General features: G+C 46.5%; 1 protein-coding gene across 1 annotated transcript in view; it reads left to right on the top strand.

The window, feature by feature from the left end:
- LOC122803149 (putative RNA-binding protein Luc7-like 1) overlaps positions 1 to 12,421 on the top strand; it is a 1,029,881-nt gene that overhangs the window by 896,386 nt on the left and 121,074 nt on the right. The gene's annotated exons all lie outside the window — the stretch shown is intronic.

Here is a 12,421-nt window from a genome sequence, read left to right as displayed (position 1 = left end):
CGGTTAAAGAAACTCCAGCTCTACTCAGTGGCATACCGCCTTCTTAGAGGCGATCTGTGCCTGACGTATAAAGCCATGTCCAACCCGGAATTAATGGACATGCTGCACCTCAGAAAATCCAAATCCCATCGAGCTACGCTCGAGACTTGAACCTCAGCACTGAAATAAATAGGACATGCTGGAGGGACAGATTCATAACCCAGAGGCTCCCTTCACTCTGGAATAAAATCCCAGTCCAGGTTAGGCAGAGTCCCACATTGACTCTCTTCAAGAGGAATCTTGATGAGTGGATGGGAGATCGTAGGTTTACCCCGGCTATCACTTCTGTGTCACTGTTAGACAGAGGCACAGTATACTAACCTCAAAAAAAGGCATAGCAAAATTAATTTAAAATGGGTGGCGAAATCCAAACACACTCTGGCTAGGCTTATAAATGCCCTAGGGCAAGATAGCCTAGTATGAACCTATGAACCTAATGCTATTTAAATTCCTCCTCCCAACCATAGCTTTGGGAATCTACCCAAATGTAATGACTGCAACAGTGAAACATGAAGAACATAGTACAGTTGTGTACACTTGCCATAAATATCGATGTTCGAGTGTATTCGTTGTTGCAGTCCTAGTTACCCTCCCTCCAGCCCCCTAACTTTTGGTTATACCTCTCCTTTCCTTTACTATGCTTAAAAGCTTTTTGGTGTATTTGCTTTTTTGTTCGAGGTATATCATTGTACTTTTATATTTAATTGCTTCCCATTAGGGGGCCCCTGACATCTGGGGCAAGAAAAACTGATGTAATGGCGTTGGCTGCATGTTTTATATCCCGGACGACCTGACGTCATGGAATAAGGGACAGCAACTGACGCAGGACCTAAGACTTTAATCAGGCCGACTGAGGGCTTACCTGCAAGCAGATAACCCAAATGTAATGACTGCAACAGTGAATACACTCTAACATCTACATTTATGTTAAGTGTACACAACTGTACTATGTCCTTCTCTTCCATGTTGCAGTATTCCTTCCCACCCTCCATCCCCCGATATCCTCTGTCTTCTCTAGTGTATCCCGTCACTACAGGCCACTCTCTACAGCCATGCAGAGACATATGCTTTTGCTTCTCCTTGACCTTGGTGTCTTCTCTGGGCTTCAGGTTTTGAGGTTTGTGCGTTCCGACGTCACATTTATACTCCATGGCTTATGGCCCTATGTATGGCATCCCACCCACCTACGGCAGCCAGGATTAAGCTATTGTATAGGAGCCGACAGGGTCATCTGGGGGCTGGAAATCCCACAGTATGAATACTGCAAATTGAAAGAGGACATCCGTGGTTCTGGTAAGACTTTACGCAACTATTCTTTACAAACAGAAATAGCCACACTGTCATATTAAGCCTGCAGACTTTTTTGTGCTTTGCAGTTTTCAGTATTTAGATTATTGGACATGAATGCTTTTTACAGTTGATCATTCAAAATGTGGTAGTCGGCAAATTTATTTTTGAGGCCAGTTTAAGCTTAACGGCTAGCTTTGAAAGTGGATTGCAGGGTTAATTTGTGATCTGAAGTATTTAACTTCATTTTATCTTCAACCTGTGAGTATTCGGATCCGTGTTTGATCCAAGCCAGCAACTTTACAAGCATCTGCTCCAAGCGCAAGTGCTTTTAAGGTTGTTCTAGTGATTTTTTAATATATATATATATATATATATATATATATATATATAGTGAGGTAGTTTTGTGTAGGCCCTTCCCTTCCTTAGTGTGTGCGTGGTCAGGTTAGTTTGTTTGGGTGACTGGGTGTGGTTTGTTTTTCACTTTGTTGGGATGTCTGAACAACCTAAACCCACCTTTAAAAAAATACACAGAATATGGCTATAAGCTTTCACCAATGGATGGCCACACTGTGTGTTGTTTGCTTGGGCGTTGCACATTGGTCCGTCCAATGCAGCACTTGTGCAGGGTTCAATCCTAGGGCCCTTGGAGACTGGCCAAACTCGTGGCGAAAGGCCTGCTTCCAGCATCAACTTTGGACTCTGCTGTCACGGCCTTGGCTTTTTCTACTGCAACTCCCTCCCAACCCCCCCCCCCCCCCGAGGCTGGGACTACCCCTCCCGCTAGACCTGATGAAGGGGATGTTGCCAAAGGGAGAGGAGGACAAAAAGAACAGACACAAGGATGCCGAGAGAGGGAGAGACAAGAAGAAAGGGGATAAGCCTCGTAAGAGGTCTCCTGATCGGGAGTCCCTTCCCTAGCCCGCCTTCTAAGGTTTCAAAACCTGGTTCTCCTTGGCTCCACTCCCCCAGTTTTCCCCGGATCCAACTGAGCCGAGGCCGCCTTTCTAGATCCTCCCCGTGACCAGCCAGATCCCAGAGTTGGTCGCTTCCTCGAGCTCGACTCGGAGTCTTTCTGAAGTGGACATGGACAGGATGATATTCATTCAGACCCAAATCCAGATGGGAGTCTTGCCAGGCCCCCTCTCCCACTGGAAGGGGGACCGCCATGCCTTTTTTCCATGCGATTTCTCCTTCCTCTATCTGGCCTTTGGTTTCGGGGTATTTTGAGCTGGGGATATGGCGCCAATGGTTCCACCAACCTCGACTCTGGCGATTACCTTGAGTTCCTCTGATCCGACTAGCTCGGATCCGAGCAGCTCTCTAGGCCGAGGACAGGTAGTCAGACCCGAGGGGATGGATGTGTCTTCGGCTCCAACCTTGTCTGATCCAAGCTGTTCATTCAGAGCTCCGGTTACTGTAGCCTCCGATCCTCATGATGGACCCGGGGAGAGATTCCTCCTTGTTGGGCTCTAAAGAGGTATCACAGCCTACTCCCTCAGATTTGGTTGCGACTCCCTTCATCTTGTCTCAGGGACAGCCCATGCTAGAGGAGCCCCAGGTGGTTCCAGTGGAGGAACCCCCCCCCCCCCCGTGGCTCACGAGCACTCTTCAGAGAGTCCCACTGAGGAGGGACATCGTAAGCACACGTGCAAAAAGAGGAACTTGGACTCCCCTGAGTCTCTTACCGAAGACGCTGATTTAGATGAAGGTTCCCCCAGGCCACCTCCCAAGGATGTCTCCTTTGAAGACATCATGGAGATCCTTCGCCAGAGGGGAGGTTGGTCAGCTCCAAAAACTTCTACGGATGAATCAGTGTTCCTGGAAGCTTTTGGCATGGGCCCATCTACTTCCTTGGTGTCCCCTGCCGGCGGATCCTTTAGTGGATCTTATCACCATGCGGGCATGGAAGGACCCTAACACCATAGAGCCGATACCCAAGCACCCAGACAAAATTCTCTCTCCACCCTCTGACAGACATTCATGGTATAAAGGATCCCCTGTGGACGCTATGGTGGTTGCAGCAACCACCAAGAGGGAACTGGCTCGGGAGTTCCTCGGTCCACCCTCCGAATAAGGAATCCAGGATGGTGAATCGATTTGGGAAGAGAGTATATTCTTAAGTGACTTTTTCCATCCGAGCGCTGAGCTACTTGGCACACGTCATACAGCTGCAGCGAGACCTAGTCACGGAGTTGGCTGAGTTGTCCCCAGAGTCTGTCACAGGAGGACAAGCGTCTCTTCTCCGCGAAGATGTCTACTCTGAAATCAGTGTCAAACATGTCCATGTGCTTCCTTTCACATGCTAGGGAAGGAGCAGCTGGGGCGGCTGGAGACTGGTGTTGCTATGAGGTGACACGCTTGGCTCAGACTGTCAGTTTGCAGACCCCTTCAAGGTGTCTTTTACGAATGCTCCCTTCGATGGTTATCTCTTTGGGAAGACAGTCCATGACACCCTTGCCCAGAGTGAGAAAGATGTGAAGACCTTGTGTGCTGTCGGAATCCGCTTTTCTAGCCCTCAAAGATCCTTTTCCCAGAATCAGAGGGGGCAAAAGATGTGGTTCCGGTAATTAGTTTTCCCAAGACTTTCCACTCAACTCGTCCCCTAGAGGCTGAGGGGGACATGACAGACGCCGGCTCAGAGGGAGTCTGAGGAACTTTGGGTCTAGGGAGCCCTTGAACAAGTAAATGTAAGAAAGGCACAGCGAATCCAGCAATAGTGTTTCAAATCTTTAATCAAACGAACCACAGAACGTAAACTCCACTCATAAAATGGCTGTTTTAGGCCAATTCCTAGCTCTTTCAAGTCCCCTGCTTAAAAACCTGCTTGGCGTGGTTTTTGTGTTTGTTCCTACTCAGCAAAAGCTCCTTGTGGTCCTGCAGAGTGGTGCTAGCAGCAGAGAGATGAAAAAGAGTAACTGCTACTTGATATAAGTATTTTTCTACTGCCTTTACTCTTGCGATTGCTTGTTCTCACTGAAAAGCAAGTCTGAAACTGCTGTTACTTAGAAAAGCTTGTTTTTGCTACCTGAACTTGAAAATCATTTGTTTAATTTAATTGTAGAGGCTGCTCACTCAAGTGCGCTAGCCTGTGTTAAGCATTTTACTGTGTTTCCTATCTGTCCTTAAAAAAGAAAAAAAAAAAAATCCTTCTTTCCCACGTTTTCTAACTAGAATAATCCTGATTTCAGGTTTGCTGGAATCCGGACTTTAGTACAAGGTTCCTGTGTTGCCCATTTCCGTACTTGGATAGGAGGAAGCTTCTCTGTTCACCAGTGGGAGTGGGGAGCTTTGAGCAGCCTATCTGTCCCTGAAGGAGTGGTCTCAGCCCAGAAACAAGTTGTTTATTGGCCGTTTTGGGCTAATTCCTAGCTCTTTCAAGTCCCCTGCTTAAAAACCCGCTTTAGCGCAGGTTTGCACAATCTTGCGCTCAGCGCCGCCTAAACAGGTTTAAACTATTACCGGCTCTGTAAAGTCTACTCTTCACTTTTTCCCTTAGATCTGATCTAAATCTCAAAGGAAGCACTCTATCCTCATTTCAAGCCTTGCACTTGCTCTGATAAGTAATCGTATAGTAAATCACCAATAAACTTAAGCACTACACCCTCTTATCCTTTTTTTTTTTTTTTTTTTTTTTAAGTACTTGACTCCCTATAAGTCCCTTCTAATCAGTCTAAAAGTAGTTCTTTATACTATCCTGACATGTCCAAAGGTCAGTTTCTGGTATACTCTCCAGTCCAGCTGGTGAATCTGGGAATCTTGAGGCAATGTTACAACTGCCTTATGTACATAGACCACCCTCTCCTCCTCCCAAGCTCAAATATATGTGAGAGATGCAACTATATAGCCAAACTGGAGGCTGAGCTCTCTCAACCCAGGACTGGCGCAGTCAGTCAGGAGGAGAAGGTAACCACACACACCACAAAGCCAGTCTCACATAGACCTATCGCAGCAGCAAACCAAACACACAAAAACATTCTCGTAGGCTCTAAATAAAAATCTGCCCAAGCAGCAGAGACCTCCAAAGCAGACATCCAAGCAGCCGGTACCCCAAAGCAATACCCACGTATCACATAGTTCACAAAGTCAGTGTGCCACACAGTCACAGCCCTTAAGGCTAAACACACCTAATGCACTTGTAATAGGTGACTCTATTGTCAGACACACTGACGTCCCACTCACCAGGCTGAACAAGGAGAAGTTCACTGTAAGCTGCCTGTTGGGTGCCAGGATCTGCCACATAACACATGCACTCAGGTCACTCCAAAGCAAGTACAAATATGACTCTGTCATTGCCCATGCTGGTGTGAATGACCTGAGACGTACCTCCCTGGACTAAATGAAGAGAGACGTAGAGGAGCTTCTCTGATCATGTAGCCCAGGCCGGTATGACCCTGACCTTGAGTAGCATCTTACCTTCACCAAGAATTATGCCACAGTACAAAGACAAAATGATCAATTTTAACAATTGGTTAAAGTATTGGTGTCATTCAAAGGGGATCCAGTGTCTGTCAGCCTGGGATGACATGCTCGACAAGCCACGTTGCTTCGCTAGGGACGGCTTGCACCTGTCACCCCCTGGGCTTTCGAATACTGGCTAAGGCTCTTGCCACCCCCATATTGCCTTTTTCAGGGAAGGCTGAAAAGACAAACCCACCTCCATAAACAACACAAGGAAAAAGAAACTAAGGGTAATGCTGCTCAACGCCAGAAGTCTAAACCTCAAGATGCACGCACTCGAGGCCCTCCTCAGTATGGAGAATATCGATATCTGTGCAGTAACAGAAACCTGGTTCAAGGCTCCCAAGAGCACCCCAGCACTACCAGGTTATACCACATACCATGCGTTTTGGCCCCAAAACTCGGACCGAACCACAAAAGGAGGGGGGAGTATCCATATTCATCAGATACCCACACCTCCAGGTTAGTGGCACTGCACGAAGCATCGGAGACCACCCATGTGCAACTAACAGTGGGTAAAACTGCCTTTCAGTTTGTAGCCTGCTACAGACCACCCTCCCAAACTCTGGAACCCCACTCTGCTTTCCTGAGATCACTGGAGAATATGAAGGTCTCTCCAAACACCATTATATTGGATGACTTCAACTACCCAAACATAGACTGGGAGCACTACTCAAGCCCCAACACCCTCGCCCAACGGTTCCTAGAATTTATAAATCCAAATGCTGTGGAACAACTGGTCACCACTCCCACAAGAGGGGAAAACGTATTGGACTTGATCATCACCAACCTGGGGAATCTGTTAGATACCGGATGTATACCCCTGTTTGGTAAGGTCTGACCATAATCTAATCTCACTGGACATCAATATCCCGTCCCCACCCCCAGCAAATGAAATCACGGTGAAGAATTTCTCAAAAGCAGACTTCACACTTCTCAAAACCGAGGTGGAATCCTTCAAAGCCCTCGGGCCAGTGGAAAATACGGCCCAAACCACAGAATCCTTTCCAAACGCATTCTATGTACACCTACACGAATGCATGGATTGTGCTATCCCAAATAAAACCAAGACTCACTCCGCCAAAGGCAGAAGATCTGTCTGGTGGACCCTAGCCATAAATAAGCTATACAACAGAAGGAGGAAGCTACTCCATGATAGAATAAAATCCCAAAAAGTGAAGTCATCTCTGATCAGTACTAGCAAAAAACTACAATCCCTCATAAAGTCATCTAAGGCCAGCTTCGAAAGAAAAATTGCACAAGACGCTAAAGGTAATCACAAGGCATTCTTTAGTTATGTCAGGAACCTGGGCAGCAACTCCCAGATATGCTCGGAGTTGGTGCAAAATGACAAAAAATTCACTGAACCCACAGACATTGCCAACATCCTGGCAGACAGGTTCAGTGCAACACCCCCCCCCCCCCAAAGAGCAATTGTCTATCCCAACAGAGTGTAGCCTCCCTGACATCACAGATGCACAGGTGAGAGCTGCTCTCTCCAAAGTAAAAAACACAGCATCAATGGGACTGGACAGTGTCCCAGGCTACGTCCTACACAAGCTCAAAGAAGAACTGAACCCTCACATAAAATCACTGTTCAATCTCAGGATATGTACCCAAGGAGTGGCATACAGCAACGGTGGTCCCACTCCACAAAGGCGGTGCCACAACGGACCCTGGGAACTATCGCCCTATAAGCCTGACTGGCCTGGTCTGCAAAGCTATGGAGCGTATCATCATGGAACTCATAAACAAAGACATTGGGAACCTCCAAACACTGGATCCTACCCAGTTCGCCTTTGTTAAGGGCAGATCTTGCCTCTTGAACCTGGTCGACTTCTTTAAAACAAAGGCCATAGATGAAGGGAAGGTAGTCCACACAGCCTACCTGGACCTCGCAAAAGCCTTCGACACAATACCCCACTCGGGCATCATAAATAAGCTCATCAGCTTAAATATCAACCTCTGTCACAAGATGGATTGCAAACTGGCTCAGGGATAGAGCCCACATTGCAGGTGCTATGTCTGACTCAACCAGTTACAAGTGGTGTCCCACAAGGCTCAGTCCTGGGACCTCTCTTGTTCGGTATATATTTCTCTGAGGTACAGGCTAACACAGGAAGACTGTGGCTGACCAAGTTCACAGATGACTGCAAACTGGGTGCTATAATCGACTCGCCGACTGACACAAGCATCCTCCAAAGGGGTCTCAGAGACAGATAAGTGGTGCCAGAGCCATGGCCTAAAACTAAATGCCAAAAAGTGCATAGTCCTCCCCTTTGAAAAAAACAAAGTGCCCACAAATTACCACATAGGTGGTAATCCATTAAGTACGGAAGAAGTAATTAGGGATTTGGGGACCCAAGTAGATAGCAATCTCTCCTTCGACAATCACGTTGCCAAAGTGGTCAGAAAGGCCTTCTATGTAGCCCACCTTATCACAAAAGGGTTCATATCTAGATCAAGAGAGGTCATTGTGTCCCTCTTCTCATCACTTATCAGGCCCATAATTGAATACAATGCCCCATTTGGGATGTACCTTACCCGACACCTGCAACAACTGGAAAGACCCCAAAAGTACCTCACCAAGAGGATCAAGGGACTCAAACAGATGCCCTACTCAGGCTAAAGAAACTCCAGCTCTACTCAGTTGCTTACCGCCTACTCAGAGGCGATCTGTGCCTGACGTATAAAGCCATGTCCAACCCTGAATTAATGGACATGCTCTACCTCAGGAAATCCAAATCCCTTAGAGCTACACGCTCCAGGGACCTAAACCTCAGCACCGAAATAAATAGGACATGCTGGAGAGACAGATTCATATCCCAGAGGCTTCCCTCACTCTGGAACAAAATCCCAATCCATGTTAGGCAGAGCCCCTCATTGACCCTCAAGAGAAATCGGGAGATCGTAGGTTTACCCCTGGGATCTCTTCTGTGTCCCTACTAGACAGAGGCACAGTAAACTAAACTTAAAAGGACTGTTCTTCTGTGACCTACTATACAAAGGCACAGTCAACTAATCTAAAAGGGTGGCGAAAGGCAAACACACACTGGCTAGGCTTGTAAATGCCCTAGGGCAGATAGCCTAGTATCAACCTATGAACCTATATTTGCAACTAATATTAGATGCCAATAGCCCCCTCTGGTTTAAATGAAATTATTTCTTGAAAACCTGTTTTGAAATTAAGATCTGCAAAATATAACATAATTTAAAAAAAAAATGTAAATACTTTAACAGCAATATATTTATCATAACAGGTGTATGGATTTAAAACAGTGTTCCTTATCCCTATTGTAAAAACTAATTGTATCAACTTTATGAATTACCACCACAAGATGGTGCTATTGTATAAATTTTAACTCATCACAGTATTCAGTCACTTTTAAATCTGTATCAACTTTGTTACACATCTTTTATATATTTATACATATTTATTATATAATTAATTTGTATGTTTTAAATGTATTACCTAGTAATGTGAAATTTCACAAAAACATGCTTTTTCTCTCACATTTTATGCTGTTTACATTATTCCTTCAATTGTATTTGGAAGAACCAATAGGATAAAATTTAACAATACATGTATATATAGGATGGATTTGGTATGGTTACTTCATTCTGATGAAGTTCACTGACGAAAATGTAAAGGATGCTTGTTTCGGCGTTATTTTGTGTGGAGTTTACCTTCTGTGGTTCGTGTGAGTAAAGATTTCAAATACTATTACTGGTTTCACTGTGCCTTTCTTCCATTTACTTGCTTATCGGTTTCGGCACAGGGACCACTTTTTGTGTTTCTAGGGAGCCCTTCTCGGACAGGCCCGAGCAGCAGTCCTGAGGGGGTTGCCTGACTGTCTTGCTCTGGAGGCATTCAGGGGAAGTTTATCATTGCACCTGATGGCATGGGAGTCCATGACTGCAAGATCGATGGGTTCTTCAAATAATATCCGGAGGTTACACTATAGGTTCATAGGCAAGTACTAGGCTATTGGCCCTAGGGCTTGTACAAGCCTAGCCAGAAAAAGGTACCCTGACTTTCGCCACCCCATCCCATTTGTTGCCCCGCCAATCCAAAGTGCCTCCCAGATGTCCCACCCGCTCAAAAGGAGATGGCAGCGCTAGAGGTTTCCAAGTTGCTTCAAAAACGAGCCATCGAACCGGTACCCACCCCAATCAGTCTGTCAGGCATTTACTCCAGGTTCTTTTTAATGCCAAAAAAAGACTGGGGACCTCAGACCCATTTTGGATCTGTCAGCCTTAAAACCTGGCAGTCGCCAAACAAAAATTCCGGATGGTCAACCTGCACTCCATTCTGCCTTATCTTTGAGAATGTGACTGGATGTGTTCGATAGATCTCCAGGATGCTTACTTACCATATCAAGATGCACAGAAACTTCTGTCTGGGAGCCAGTCATTTCCAGTTCCGAGTCCTACCCTTTGGTCTCGCCACAGTCCCCCAGAGTGTTCAAGGTAATGGCAGTAGTAGCAGCTCACCTCAGGCTTCAGGGGATTCAGGTATTCCCTTGCGTAGATGATTGGCTCCTCGCTGCTTCCACCAAGCGTCTTCTTTACCAAGCCAGAGACTTCTTCCTACATCTTGCAGCCTTGTTAGGGATTATGGTCAGTATTCCAAAGTAACTCCTGAATCCTGTACAGATCTTTTATTTTATCGGGGCACAGCTGGACACCCTTCAATTGAAAGTCTTCCTAACTCCAGACAGGGTCCAGAGTCTAAGGACTCCTGTATCGCTGATTCTTGGCCCCAGGTTGCCGAAGGCGGCGGATGTTCTCAGAGTCTTGGGCTCTGTGTCTGCCGCAATTTCCGTCCTCCCCTGCATGCGTCTTCACGTGTGTTCTACAATGAACTCTAGCCCGTACAGTGGTCTTGGCTGGATCTCCCCGTGGTGTACCCAATTCATATCAGCAAAGCCTGCAGGCGTCACTTCTCTGGTGGGTCCAGTTTCTGGAGATTGTAGCTGGACACCCCTTTGTTCCATCCACAGCCCAAGCCACGGTAACCATGGACGCCTCCCAACTTGGGGGGGGGGGTGGGATTATCTGGGGAAACGGTCCAAGGCACTTGGTCCCAGATCGAGACCAGATTGCACATCAGTGTACTGGAGATAAGAGCAGTGCTATTAGCGTTGCAGGCCTTCCATACTGTTCTCCCTCTGGGAACTATTGCAGTTCACTCAGACAAACATGTCTGTTGTCTGGTACATCAACAGCCAGAGGAACCAGATCTTTACCCTCTGTGTCATGAGGCCATGAGCGTTTGGGAGTGAACGATCTCCACTGGTCGGTTTCTGATTGCAACGCACATACCGGGACGCTCCCAACATTTTAGCAGACAAATTGAGTCTGGCTATTCTGATGCCATACGAGTGGTCTCTGAAGCAGTTGGAAGTGGAGGAGATCTTCCTTGCGTGGGAACAGGCTTGTTGCGATCTCTTCGCATCTCCTTTCAACACGAAGGGCAGCGAGTTTTTTGCTCCGATTCCCTCACCAGGGGACTCCCCCCAGAGATGCTCTAGCCCATGCTTGGGCTTCTGTACGCTTATCCCCCATTACCTCTCATTCCGAAGTTTCTTCAGAAGGCTTGCTGACTGGGGTGCAAGGTGATCCTCATTGCCCCGTTCTGGCCTAGTCAGGTTTGGTTCTCCTCCTCCTTGTCATGTTCTAGCTCCTCCTTGGATTCTAGATCCCTGCCCAGATCTCATTTCTCATACTTCGGGCATCAGTCCGCCCAACCTGGACAGCTTGGTTGCTCCAGTTCCCTTAATTGCCAGGACTCCTGGTCTTTCGTCTTTAGTAAAAAGTATTCTAGTGCCGGCTCTCAAGTCTTCCACCAGGAAGATTTACCTCAGTAAATGGAAACTATTTTCTTTTTGGGCATCTCTGAGAAAGCTGGATCCTTTTATGGCCCATGTATCCATGGTACTGGATTTTTTTAGCTAGAATTTTTCAACAAGGGCCAGTCTTCCACTGTCAAAGTGCAACTGGCAGCTATTTCAAATTTTCATGTCGGCAAGAACATGAATGCCCTGGCCTCCCTCTTCTAGATTTTCTTTTGCGCTCTCCAGTTAAGAACCCTGTCCCCTCCTTGAGATCTTACTTTGGTTCTTCAGGCCTTAGTTGCTCCCCGCTTTGAACCTACAGCTTCAGTGGATTTAAAGTTTCTGTCCTGGAAGGCAGCTTTCCTAGTGGCTATTACTTCGGCTAGGAGGGTTTCTGAGCTTCAGGCCTTGTCTGCTGTGCCGCCTTATTTGATCTTCCATAAGGATAGGGTTTCTCTCCGCACAAACCCTTCTTTCTTACCAAAAAGTGGCTTTTGAATCAGTCAAACATCAAACAATTAACCTGCCTGTTTTCTTCCCAAATTTTCAGAACAAAGGTGAATATAAACTGCATTTACTAGATGTTCATAGACAACTTTGTTTTTATTTACACAGAACATAGCCTTTCTGTAAGTCTGACCAGTTTTCCTTTTCTAAGCCCTTTTTGGGTAAGGCCATCTCCAAAGTTTCATTAGCTAGATGGATTATGCTATTTATTTTGCAGATTTACAACTACAAAGGTTTGTCTCCTCCTCATCCGATTAAAGCTTGTGCTACCAGAGCTATGGCGACGTCTG

Source organism: Protopterus annectens, chromosome 5.part1 (assembly GCF_019279795.1).
Source record: "Protopterus annectens isolate FY-2018-M chromosome 5.part1, PAN1.0, whole genome shotgun sequence".
NCBI classification, from domain to species: Eukaryota; Metazoa; Chordata; order Ceratodontiformes; family Protopteridae; genus Protopterus; species Protopterus annectens.
The sequence above is the reverse complement of the archived record's forward strand: the minus strand, read 5'-3'. Positions and strand labels throughout refer to the sequence as shown.